Genomic DNA, 13,073 nt, shown 5'->3' on the forward strand with positions numbered 1-13,073 from the left:
GCAGTAATAAGTGTTTCCAAACTTTATTTGCACTATGCACTAATTCATCATTTACGAACTTCTTTCATTCCCATATATGACTGGCTAAAACTTTCCATCTCTCCCCCTTCTCTATTTGACTGCAAAGCCTTTTAGGGACACAATAGGTGTTTTCCATGTACAATATGTTGGGAATAGATTTAATATGGGTTGTTTTTTTTTTCTATCTTTTCTAATGTAGCCTGGCAGCTGGAAGCACAAAAAACTGGGACCAAGTGACCAGCCTGGCACTCCTCTGCTGGCGGGTGCGAGCTGCTAACAGCAAGTGACTGTCCCAGCCCTGTGCAGTGAAGTTCAGTAGCAGACGTTGAATCATTTGAAGAGGTACTTCTTTTGCTTCTGGTTTGCTTGCCCTGTGTTTTAAATAGCAGCTTGTCTCCAAAAGAATATAAAAATCAGTTCAGACATGATCTTTCAGAGTGTTTAGTGCTGACTGCCATTTTAGCTGCTTTTAGTTCTACTAATAAAAGGATTAGTAGCAACTCAGTCCCTCTACTAAATTAGAGGATTTTCAGTCTCTCCTGTCTAATTTCGACTGGATGTATAACTATCTCTGAGACGTCACATAACTAAGCTCCTTCTTTCTTAACAAAATGCGGTCTTTCTTAAAAGGGTGGGTACAGTCTTTCCCAGAAGCACTGTCACTGCTTGATATGTTATATTTCTGTGTGCTAAAAGGTTTTTTTTTACTTGCCGTTCAATTCTGTTTTTCTGCAGAGGTTCTTAAATTTTGTTTGTAAGTTCAAATTCCATTACTCTATGCAAAAATTATTACATTCAAATGTTTTCAAAGATACATTGCTGTATTATATATCCCAAATTAAATTTCCTTCTTAATGCCAGAAAACAACTTTAGTGGCCAGGTGACAGTCTATTTAATAAGTACAGAGCATTTGAATTATACCCTACCTCGCTTGTAGGTGGAGGATTATCACTGACAAAAAGCTGATTCAAGCCATTCTGAGACTTATGAAGGTCTTCTGTAGATAATCTCAAGGCTGCTCTTACTGACAGGTCTATCTTGAAGGCAACTCAGTCCCCATCTCACTGTAAGACAGAGGAGACACCATTGTCCTGTACCTTGCAGAGGGACTGCCTTCTTGTTGTCTTTATGGAACTGCAACAATACACTGCCAGTTTCTAAATTGTTTGTAGAATAATTTAGTGTAATGATTATTAAACAGTATCAGTCCTAGCGCAGACTTCAGGGCATTCCTCAGCATCGATACTTATCTCTTCTGTGGGGTAGGATGCTTATGCCGTGAGCAAAAAAGAAAAAAAAAAAAAGATGAGAGCCCCATTCTTCCATGAGAAGTGTAATAATAGAGGTAATACAGAGGAAACAATCTGTCTTTTAATGATTTCAATAAATTTTAAAAGAAAGTTGTCACTTCTAACTCAGGAAGAAAAATAGTGAATAATAGTAACGGGGGGCAGGGAACGAGCTAGTACAGAACCCAGCGAAATATTCCCTCATTCTTTCAATGACATATGGCAGCCACGTCGTTCTGATTATTCACAGCATGTTTTCACAAGTGTACATTTCCTATTTTTGATTGCCCTATTAGAGGAAAACCGTTTGTTTATTTTTCTAATGGGCAATGTCCTTGTTGAGAAGAGCTAAAAGGAAAAGTATCCTGATATTGTTGACCAAAGCTGTATAATCCAGTCAGCCAAGCTGGCTTCCTTCAGCTTGACAGTGGTAGTTCACACTACAGTTATACAGATATATTTAGAGCAAACTTTTCCAAAATATGTATGAATACATCTCAGTTTTACTAAAACTCACTCAGAGATACTTAGCTAAACAGTTTTCCACATGTGCACGTGATTGCTCTGTTGTAAGGCAGGAATGTGACATTACCTGCCTGTGCCTCAAGAACAAGCACGTACCCCATCAGTGCCTCTCATTTCTTAGTTGCTGCTAAATGAATATAAGTTGTGAAGAAAGAAAAAGAGCAAGCTCTACCAGGTACTGGTATACTGTTGGAATTTATTTGCACAAAGGTAATGATCCTGACTCTAAAAAAATCTAGTTTTAAAATAATTGTGAATTTTAATAAACCTTGACATACTTTTGAGAGTGCTTTGAGTGTTTCAAGAGTATTTCAAGACTTTTGATACTCAAGGACATGTGACTCAGACTATACTTTTGAAATTTTACCTTGAAGTGAGAGCTATAGACTCCCCTTTCATTCTCCACCACTGCTTTTTTCAAGGAATCCTGAATTCTCACATTATTGCAGGCTTTTAGGAACTAATGCCTTCAGAAGAACAGCAAACATGAGACTCTTATACCAATAATGTTGTGTAAATGTAGCCAGTCATTTGCCAGCAATGGCCTTGTGAGCACCATGAAAATAGTTAGATTTGTATGTGTACATAGAAAAAGAGCTAATGAATTCCTCAACAAAACAACATCAAAGATGATAAAGTGATGCCAAATGAAGACTGATTGTTCCTTATGTATTCCATATGTCCTGAAGGTGTTCCTGGAGAGGTCACAATGTTATAACTACCCATCCTCAGCACAAATATAGTCAGAAAGTTTGGGCATTTCCTTATGAAGATCTTTTGTGATTTCATTGTAAGTTTCCAGAGTATCACAGGTATCTTTCAATGATCAACTGTGAAACATGAAAAATAGACAAAATTTTGACCAGTCTAGTGCTTTTTCAGACCTGAATCTGAAGTAAAAAGTGGCAAGCTTTGTACATCTGGGCCTAGAATCAGTTGTTGGGAGCAGTTATCCTCAATTGGAGTTTACCTTTCTGTTTCTAGGTTAATTTTCTGACTTGAGGACGCATCTGTATACCTGAGAGCTTTTTATACCTGTTTTCCCAAATACACCTAACAAAGTCTTGCCTCTGACTGTTAATCTTTCCTGCCCTAAGGTTTGCTGCTACCACAGTCACTGCTGTAGTGCATTCATGCCATGGTTTTTAAAGGAATGATGCAGCATATCTGATCTCACTGAGGTATCCTCATTGAGGTCTCACTGAGCTCTTCTCATTTCAATTCTCCCTTCTGCTATACTTTTAGTGTAGAAAGAAATACATAAGGATTTTCTGTAAATAAATTTGTAAATACCTGTGTTAATAATCAGTGTAGTTAAACTCACTCTGAGATCAATGCTTCTAGTGTATTTTTCAGAAACTGTTCTAAAGCATCTATGAATAAAATGAGAATGTTTGTTTAGAACTTCATTTCATCACTGAAAATCAGATTTGGAGTAATGTTGCAACCTTGAAAATAATTCAAGTCTGTTCATGGCTCTTACCTTAATGCAGACTTCAAAATTTGTTTACCTTATAGTTGAGTGAACAGCATGAGTGCCACCCTGTGCCAGGCCTGCTGCACCTTCCACTACATTCAAGAGCTTCACCTTCCAAATTTTTTTGCAAACAATTGAAAAGAAATAACCAGGAAGAATGCAAAAAAATTTCTACCGAAACAAGTCACTCATCAGTCTGTCCAGTGTGGGCTGTACTGCCTGGCAGACAGAGCATTTCAACAAATATTTTAATAGTCTGGTTAAATTTGAGCTAAAAAAGAGGGGAGGAAGGTAGCTGTCAGAACCCCATTGCTTCTTGTCCCCTCTGCTGAGCCTGTCGTGTTGCCATGTTAAAAGCTCCCTCAGCAGTCAAAACCCATTTATTTCAGAAGCATGTCGTTAACACACCCAGTGCTGCAGTTGTGCACTTCTGTTCCTTTGATTGACAGAAGGGCACTAGTCTCGTGCAACTCTGGATATTCTTTGTTATTAGCAAGAGTAATAAAATGAAAAGGAGGTATAGTTACTGCATAGCTGCACATGCTACTTTGAACAGATTTTGTAGTAATTTCCAAATTGACATGTGCTCACATTGCAGTTGACATTCTTTGGCTTCTTTGTGGGTAACAAGCAGAATGCACAATAAGATTGATTAGATGGGCTTGTGTAATCCAAAAGCAGCACATTTAGGTTAAGAAACCTGCAGAAAATACTGTACTGACACTGGCATTACCTCTGGAGAAAAAGAAACTTGTGGGTCAATAGACCTGTCGCTACAGCCTTTTTCTTTCTTTTTTTTTTCCTAAAATACAAGCAGTGAATTTGTATGCAGGTGCATGAATAAATAAGTTTGTTTCCTGCCTTCTCCTGGGAAGATATTTCACACGACATCATATTTATCAAAAGAATGTATTATCTTCCCTTTAAAGATTTTCTACCAGCCCAAATAGACAAACTGAGAGATAAAATATTGTACGTGTTGCTTTGGCTTTTAAGTGTCTGTGGCTTCATGATACTGTGTTTGTATGCATGTGTGTTGAGGTTTAACCCCAGCTGCCAGCTGGGACCATGCAGTCATTCACTCACTCCCCCCATTGTCCTCCCCCCCTCAGTAGGGTAGGGAGAAGAGGGAGAAAAAGGAAAAAAATCTCATGCATTGAGATAAAGGCAGTTTTATGGAACACTAACAGAAGAGAAAATAATAACAATGGTAAAAGTATACAAAAAATAGTGATGCAATACAATTACTCACCATCTGATGATCGATTGCCCAACCCTTCCTGAGCAACAATTGCAGATTCCTGCCCTATGGCCAAAACCCATTTCTATACTGAGCATGACATCTATGGTATGGAATATTCCTTTGGCCAGTTTGTCCTGTCTATGCACCCTCTCAGCTTCTATGGGAAGCTGAAAAAGTCCTTAACTTAATATGAGCATTACTTAACAATAACTAAACCAATATGTTTTATCAACATTATTCTCCTACTAAATGCAAAACACAGCAGCTACTAGGAAGAAAATTAACTCTATCCCAGCTGAAAGCAGGACAATGTGTCAGGCTGTGGCTTCAGCTTCAGGTTCTAGCCTTCTACACTGGCAAAACTCTCCTCAGGCTTCCTTTGGTACAGTCTCTCTCCACAGGAAGGACAGCAGCTGTCTGTCTTTCCATGTCTGTTCTTGCTCATCAGTCAGCTGTGCTTCCACTTCTTCTCTCTGCTGTTCTGAACTCAGTTATTCTATACACACTGTGATGGTTGCTCATTATTGTATTAATGACTTCTTCGATGATAATAGCATTAGAAAAACAACCCTTAGTGTTGAGGACCTGTTTGAAAATTACCTGTATTATGCTATCACTAAAACAGCCTTTTGTTTCATCTCCTTAAAGGTTAGAGAATCTGTTCTTGTGTGAGTACTAGCTACTAGCACACACGACACTGCAGTGAAAGTTATCCAGCGCAAGTAGAAGTGTTTACTGAAGGCTTATTTGAAAGCAAACATTAATGAAAACATTAAGAATAGGCTTTTAATATATTTTTCTGATTCATTAAAGGAAGAGTTCTCCGGTTTTAGAATTCAAATGCATGCTTCTGACCTGGAAAAACAAGTCTTAGCCTGCCTGGCAGAAACGAATCTCTTCATAGCAGCCATTCCCTTTCACTCAATCAACAGCTTTTTTGATGTCAGGTTACTTCGCCTTAAATTTTATCTAAAGCTATAAGATGCCACTTGAAAGAGCAAAAAAAGACATCAGTGTAGAAAGTCATACTTAATGAAGAATTTGTGACATTCCTTTGTGTTGCAAGACATCATTTGTTTCCTAGCTAGTACCCCAGCTGAGCCTAATTAGGTAATGAAGTTCAGATCATGTAAGAACTTACTCAAAATCCCAAGTGTTTTGTGTTATTTTATACTAAAACAGGGTTGATACGTTTTAAAACAAACAAAAAACCCCAAAAAACTTCCTTGCTATTTGACAGAATAATTGATTTTTAATTGAAAATTTACAGCTATGTTCCAGATTGCTGTAGTTATATATGCTGATTTCTGTCAGTGAACTTTAAGTGATTTTTAAATTTGTTTTTAAGGGCCGTTTCAGAGATGGCACGATGTTAAGTAAAAAGGAGAGGCTTTTTGCAGTATGCAGTTACTAACCTGCAGATTTGCCATAAGAACCTGTCGTTTAAGGATTTTTAGAGTAAGTTTAGGTGGTGCTTAATTAGATTCCTTGAAACTTTCAGAATTATTCCCCAAGATTCTCAGGGACATATTTAAGGTGTGACAGCCTTCCCTGTACTTTGGCAGAGGCCAGAGGATTAATCCAAACCATGGGACTGTTTGCGTTGTGAGTCACTGAAGTGGAAAAAGCACATAACGATGGGAAACAATGAAGCAGAACAGACTTGGGCTTACATGAGACCTTTTAACACTATTCCTAGGAAAAATTCCCTGAGGACTTTTGGCAGCTTCCATCTTTTGTAGCTGTTTCTGTCCTTTGGCAAGACAGATCAAACTCTGTAGTGGTTATTCATGCTGGTCTGTTCAGGATGATGTCAGGGGCTCCTACGTGCACTGGTAATATTTCCTACAGTGTTTTCCAGCGTGGTGGCAGTCTGGGGAACGTTGTGGTAGAGCTGGCAGCTGGGATCGGGTTAAGCACTGTGTCATTTAAAGGGGTTTGGTCTCTCTGAATGCTGGAATATATACTGGTAGACTGTTTGTGCTAGCAGCATTGTGCTGATATTGCTGGGAAAGCTGAAGTCCTCATAGTGGTTTTGAAATGTGTCTTTTTGACCTGTTAACGTATACAGGACCAAAGACAGCATGATATCTGGATTCAGATGGAATTGCAACTCTTCAGCCTGAAGTTAATAAAACTGTGCTTGAAGGGATTCATGATAACCTAAGAACAGAAAGTAAAGTTACCTTCTCTAGTATCTGACTATGCTTTACTGCCCATGTTTTACCTCAGATTGCATGATCTTAGGATAAAAAGGCAGCTGGCTGTTAGGCAGGTCATCAGGAAGTCCCCAATGGATTGAGGAAATTAACTGAAACACGGATATACACGTAGTGATTGTTTGTATATCCTGTGACGATTTCATTCAGTGTGAAGACGCTGAATTTTTTCATGCCACCAATACCAGTACAAAGACTTTGGCAAGTGTGTTTCAGTTCTGTTTATGTATGTATCTAGGCAACATCTCCTAGTCACACACTAGATGATTGCTTCTGTGAAGCACACTGGAAAACCAAAAAAGCTAGTGATTCATGTTTTAGTTTAGAAACCAAACTGAACTCCAGACATTTAATACTCACGATGAGTGTATGCCAGAGGAGTTCCATGTGTACCAAAGAACAGAAAAGTTTCTGAATTGCTGGGTTACCATTTCTTCATGATGCCTATTCCTTGCTGAATCTCTGTGTCACTTGAATATATATACCTCTTTGACTTACTCTAATTAGTATGCCAAAGAGAAGGGAAGAAGATGCAATAGTTTGGACTGAGTCATGAGGGAAACAAACCTGCTGCACCTTTGAAATTGCTGACCAGTGTTGTTACCCGTGTCAGCTAGAAAAGAGTAACAAAGGATCTTGCTTCCTTCTGAGTATCCTGACAGAGCACAGATTATTCCATGTTGTTTTCTGTTAACATTGGACAGCCAGTGCAATGGGATTCCACCACGGTGACTCAAACTTTATGGGCTTTGGCAATTGGTAGTGACTTTAATTACGCTGTATATATGCCCTGAGACAGCTTTATTTATTACTAGCTTTTGTGCATAGTCTTAGCTAATATTTTGCTTTGTTGCTCCCTTCTCTTGATTCTGATCCCAAGAAACCCAGGCATCTGGTTCCTTGTGGAGGCAAGGTCTTTGTGCCCATAGGCTTAGCGTGAAGGATCCACTGAGATTGTGAGATAAAAGGACGAGGATGATAGTGTTATTACAGTGGTCATGAGGAAAATCTTTGAACAAAGAAATTAGAGTTCAGACTAAGGTTATGGTCTGACATGCATGAAAGTGTCAGAGGAGGGATACTGAACAGCAGACAGAAATTAATTTGCAAATACAAATACGAGAGCTGAAGACCAATCCAGTGATAAAACAGTATCAGGATATAAGAGGAGACTTCTGGAAGTCACATGCAAGGTGCAGCCAACTGGTGGGAGAGAGAAGTATTTGCTGTCAGGCTCTATTGTAATGTGTGAAATGCTTTGAGATTCTGGATGGGAAGTAACTGTAGAACATAACACCTGTCACATCTTCGTCACTTAAAATGATTGCTAAAATATATCCTTTAAACAAGATTACTTCAGTTTTCATGTAACACAGACTCTGTATGAAACAGATGAAGATAAACCGGAAACAATTTGATGAATCTGATTTATACGTGCATGTTGATGAAGTAATTTATGTTGTCTGGCATTTTCTTTAGGAGATACAATACTTAGTCTTTGCCCTGAAGAGTTAACAGTTGAAAGACAGGACCTGATCAGTGAGAAGGCAACAATCTTAACATCATTCATCAAACTATAGCACTGCAAGGCATACAGTCCAGGTGTCCAGTGTCTAACTGGGAAGTCCTATTTGTAAGCATACTACCTCTCTGTACCCAGACTGAACTAGCAAATGCCATCTACCTTACCAATTATAATGCATCATTTGGAAAATACACATGTAACAAAATATTGGCGATCTGGCTAACACACAAGATCGTTCCAGAGATAAGTCTAGTGCTTTAAAAGGGATTATTTCAAGTAAATGAAATTCCGCGTGGAGAATCACATTTGTGCAGGAATGTGCGTGTTGTGTAGGAATGAGATTGCTCAGAATAGAACTGATCCGAGGGCTTAGGTTGTTAGGTGGAGCACCTAACAAGATGTCTGGTTCTCTGGTATTGTATTAGATGAAAGATGGCATTAGTATTCCATCTATTTTTCAAAAACATACATTGGAATTACAGTTATTTAAGATTTAGATTAAATCATTATGGATGTTAACAAAAGATACTGCATTTCCACCCCTCAACAAAAAAAAAAAAAAAAAAACAAAACCAAACCCAACACAAGTTAAAAACTTTCTGTGTTTAGATTTTTACTCATGCAGTCTAGGTGTGCTTTCAGGAGTCCTTCCTCCTTTCTTTTATAGCCATAAACATAATAACTTGCCAAGTTGTTATCCTGAGAACCCAATTTGCATAACTTTTAAGTTATACTTAACTTTCTCTGTAACCTGTGATTACTCTCAGTGCTAACAACAAATCTATGTGTATTTGTATCATGGCAGTTCCCAAATTAGACCAAATAATCAAGGTGCAAAAATAACACCCAGAGGTCTGCCTGATCCATATGTTAATCAGAATGGAATTTATATTATCCTCTTGCAACATAACAGATTCAGGGAAGCAGTACTGTACATAGAGGCTCAGCCACACCTAAACCAGAAAGTCCTTTCTCCTGATCCCTTTTGTTGTTGTTGTAATCAAAAACCAGTTAAAGTAGGCAACACATAGTGACAGAATCGTGGCCTTCAAGATTCCAGTGTTAATGCATCTTTGATTCTTTGAGACAGCATCCTGAAAGAGTGTGAGCAAGATCTGTGTTGTTGAAGGAGCCAATCAGGGACAGAAGTGAGAGAAAAATCTGTTGAGAGCCAGAGTGATCCCATATGCACTAATGTTACTGCAAAGATAAAATTTGGGTCAGAGGGGAACTTAAATTGAATATTCAAGTTAAGCACATCAAGCCTTCAGTAGTATAACATAAGAAGAAGATAATGACAAGAAAAATCAAAGGTGTTGGTGAAGTGGAAGACAATGGTATACTGAATTGAAAGGAGGGGGGGGAAGATAAAATTAGTATCAAAGATTAAGTGGTAACAAAGCAGTGGGAGAGTTAGCAATGGTAATGTCACTGAGTCTGAGAGCATGTCCATAGAGTATCGGAGGAACCACAGTCACAGTGAGCTCTCAGAAGCGAAGAATGAGAAGTTAGCACAATTACATTTGTTTTCCCATCCACAGGACTCTGGGGAGCTCCAGTCACTAAAGTGCTCACTCTGTGATTTCTGTGGTCAGCGTGCAGGAAGCCGAAGATCACAAATAGGTAATTGCAGCTGAAGTAGTTGCCGGTTATTTGGAATATGAGCCTCTATGCAGATATTTTAAGGGGGTGTGGGGACTAAGTAATGTGAAAACAAATCGAAAACCGTTCTTGGCACTTACTTGCAGGCTAGTCGCAGCGTGTTTCTTCCAGTAAATCATACGTGAGGCAGGCACAGAGAGACACTGGGCTTGTGGTAAGTGCAGTCATTGTCCCAGCATTTTATCCAGCCTAATGTTGACAGTAGTTACTTTAATGTAGTGCTCAGAAACAGTGGTAGTGGACCAGAACCCCTTGTGATAGGTGCTGTACAAACCCTTTAGGCTTTGGGTAGCTCTTCAGAACTAAACCATGTGACTTACAAGCTTATGTCTCATTTTAAGAAGTGATTCAGGCACTTGGCTGCTGTTCTCCCATTGAATTAATTTCCTTTCCCTGTTTGGCAGATAACAGAAGTCTTTCCTATTTGCACAGTCCGACTGCTGCCTTCTTCAGCTCACTGGTTTTCCAGTTTTTTCTCAAAGGTATGAAGAATATATCATATTTCCATGGCCAGGATCACCAGGCCTTGGTACTGGGGGGTGGTTGGTTGTTCTGCCAAAAGTGTTAATGTGTTTTCTGCTGTTCATATGACTTAGCTTCTCCAGCTGGTGCAAGTGCCTTTGATGTCAGTTGACCTACATAAGCGGAGAGCAATTGAGGGAATTCCTAATATGTTTGAATTTAATGTTTGTATCTTCATGATTCTGAATATGGTTGCTCTTTTTTTTTCCTATTGTCAGTCTTTTTTACTTTTGAAATCACTTCAACAGTCCCTGAAGCTTGTGTAAGTTCAGAGAGGCTGCTGTCTGTTTTAAACTGAGGTGAATGTGTGATTCTGAGATTGAATAATTGATGATTAAGTTGGGTATTAGAGACAACATCTCTGTTCCCTTTCTGAAGCTGTTGGAATTGCTGGAAAAATCATTTTATGCTGCAATCAATGTGGCTATAATGATAATAGTTCACTTGATATCAAAGCTTTTGCAAGCTGTTCGTATGAAGATCTAGTTAACCAAAATTAATGGTGGTATATGAGCTACTTCAAATTTTTAAAACTATTAAGTTATTAAAAAGAGAATAATTTTCCAAGGAAATGGGAATAGTAATCTAATTGCAACAGGCTACAGTAGAGGACTGAAATGTAAATGGACCTTCAGTTAAGAGAATGAATGAGTTCATCTCTGAATTAATTCATTATTATGTGACTTAGATTTTATACACAAATGCAACATATATGTTGCATGTTGGCAGTACATTACGTATGTGAGAAGACTTTTTTCAGCTGAGGGCATTGTGGTTATGCTTTTCTGCTTTTGCTTTAAGAATGTTTGACAAGAGATGGGGGTAAAAAAACCTATCCCTGAGGGACTGTGCATCCATTAGGAGGCAAATTGGCTACCTGGCTTCTGCTGAGCTGCTTAACCCTATTTAAAGCCCCTAATGAATACTGCAGTACTCTTACTTCTAGGACTGTATTTTTGATCTGTGAATCACCTTCCCAAGTTGCCAGTGATTTTTTTCTAAGAAACCTGAAAAGCAGGGGGGAATTATCTGTTTAACTGTTAATGACAGACACCAGTGGAAGTGGGATATCCAGGAATTAATTTTTAAAGACAGGTTCATTAATGCACAGAGAAATAACCCCAGTGGCCTTGCCAAAAAGAAAGCTAATGTGTCGAACTAATGCAGTAGTGGCACTGATGTTCATCTCTGAAAAAATGCTGTTCCACAGTATGCTTTTTCCTGTGGCTATCCCCTTCCTGTCACTTCTGTTTATTCAGAAAAGGGCTATTAACATTATTTTCACCTTCTGCAATGACCAGTTCACCCGTCCACTCTGTTGCCTCCTGTTGTTCGAAGTCTAGTGTAGTATTTCTTAGTATTTCTCCCTTTTTGTATCTCTGATCTTGTTTCATCCCAGCAATTATTTTGTCTCTCAGCCCATGTTCTTGTGTCTCTTTTGTGCTTGGCTGCTTTTACCACCACTGGTTTTATGCACCTGGCCAAGCCTAAGATTTTTTTACCCTTTGTCTGCCAGAAGACATCTCTGTCTATGCCTACAAAAAACCCTTATAGCAGAGGCAAATATCTCTTTGCAGAATCAAAACCACTCTGTGACAGCAAACTCTTGAAAGGACTACCTAAAGGTGTTCAGGTGTAAATCACAGGAATAATCGTGTCTGTTGGGAATTGGGGAGTGTTTGCTTTTTTCTGAAGTATTTGAGATCGGTCACCAGTAAATTGGCCATGCTGTTGCAGTGAAACAGTAAGCTAAAGCCATCAACTGAAGACCTTTTTTTGCAAATATTTTTAGCTGTTTCTTGCTGTTGTTACCAGTGTTAACATCTGGGCTTCAATAACTTCTTTTTCACTAGCCAGCCTGGCAGAAGTTTTGATACCCCCCCTCCTTCTGGGTGTGGTGTGCCTGTCGGGGTTATCTGAGCGTGATTCAGCGGGCCCCAGAGCACAGCTCTTCCAGTGCCTCGGTCTTGTAGCATTTATGGTTCATGGCAGGCGTCATTTAGACTTGTCACAGCGGAGATACTCCGGGATTTACACACTGAACTCTGAGCGCTGATAATGGAGTGCTGTTGGTGGGAAGCAGGCTTGGCTATAGCTGCAAGCCCTAGGGAGCTCGTTGTGCCCTGTGTGAGCCCGGAGCAGGAGGGTGCAGCTCTGACTCGGTGCCCCGTTTGGCCGGGTTCGGGGTTCAGTGCATCCTGTCCGTGTCCTGGAGCACCTGGGAATGAGCTGCTGTGCCCTGCCCGAGAGCCCCACCACCGTCACTGCCGTACGGCTTGGGCAACCCAAAGCACAGGCTGCCACCACAGCCTGTTGTCCCCTGTAACACAGGGGGCCTGGGGGCAGGGGTACAGGGGCGCGTTCCTCGGGGGGGACCGGGCAGCGCCGCGGGGGCCCCTTTCCTCGCATCTGAGAGGCGGGCGGCCACCGAGCAGCTTCGGCGGCGCTTTGCTGAGAGGGGGGCTGAGGGACGGGGGCTGAGCCCGGACCCCTGCACCCCAGGGCCCCCCAGGGACGGGCCCCTGCGGGACACGGATGCGGAGGGAGAGGCCGCTCCCGCCCTACCCTTGCCCACCCCGTCCCTCTCCC

General features: G+C 40.3%; 2 protein-coding genes across 4 annotated transcripts in view; both read left to right on the plus strand.

Annotated features, from left to right (window-relative positions):
• ICE2 (interactor of little elongation complex ELL subunit 2) overlaps nt 1–10,444 on the plus strand; it is a 39,477-nt gene extending 29,033 nt beyond the window's left edge. For 2 of the 3 annotated variants that reach the window (XM_014944615.1, XM_014944617.1), the window contains 4 exons: nt 221–363; nt 9,842–9,923; nt 10,049–10,116; nt 10,367–10,444. The gene's annotated coding sequence lies outside the window, so the exon portion shown is untranslated. The remainder of the gene's footprint in view (nt 1–220; nt 364–9,841; nt 9,924–10,048; nt 10,117–10,366) is intronic. The other variant, XM_014944616.1, reaches the window with a different exon arrangement.
• ANXA2 (annexin A2) overlaps nt 10,422–13,073 on the plus strand; it is a 28,790-nt gene continuing 26,138 nt past the window's right edge. Inside the window, exon 1 of the mRNA XM_014944618.1 lies at nt 10,422–10,444. The gene's annotated coding sequence lies outside the window, so the exon portion shown is untranslated. The remainder of the gene's footprint in view (nt 10,445–13,073) is intronic.

The sequence above is a fragment of the Calidris pugnax genome, unplaced genomic scaffold (genome assembly GCF_001431845.1).
Source record: "Calidris pugnax isolate Ruff unplaced genomic scaffold, ASM143184v1 scaffold70, whole genome shotgun sequence".
NCBI classification, from domain to species: domain Eukaryota; kingdom Metazoa; phylum Chordata; class Aves; order Charadriiformes; family Scolopacidae; genus Calidris; species Calidris pugnax.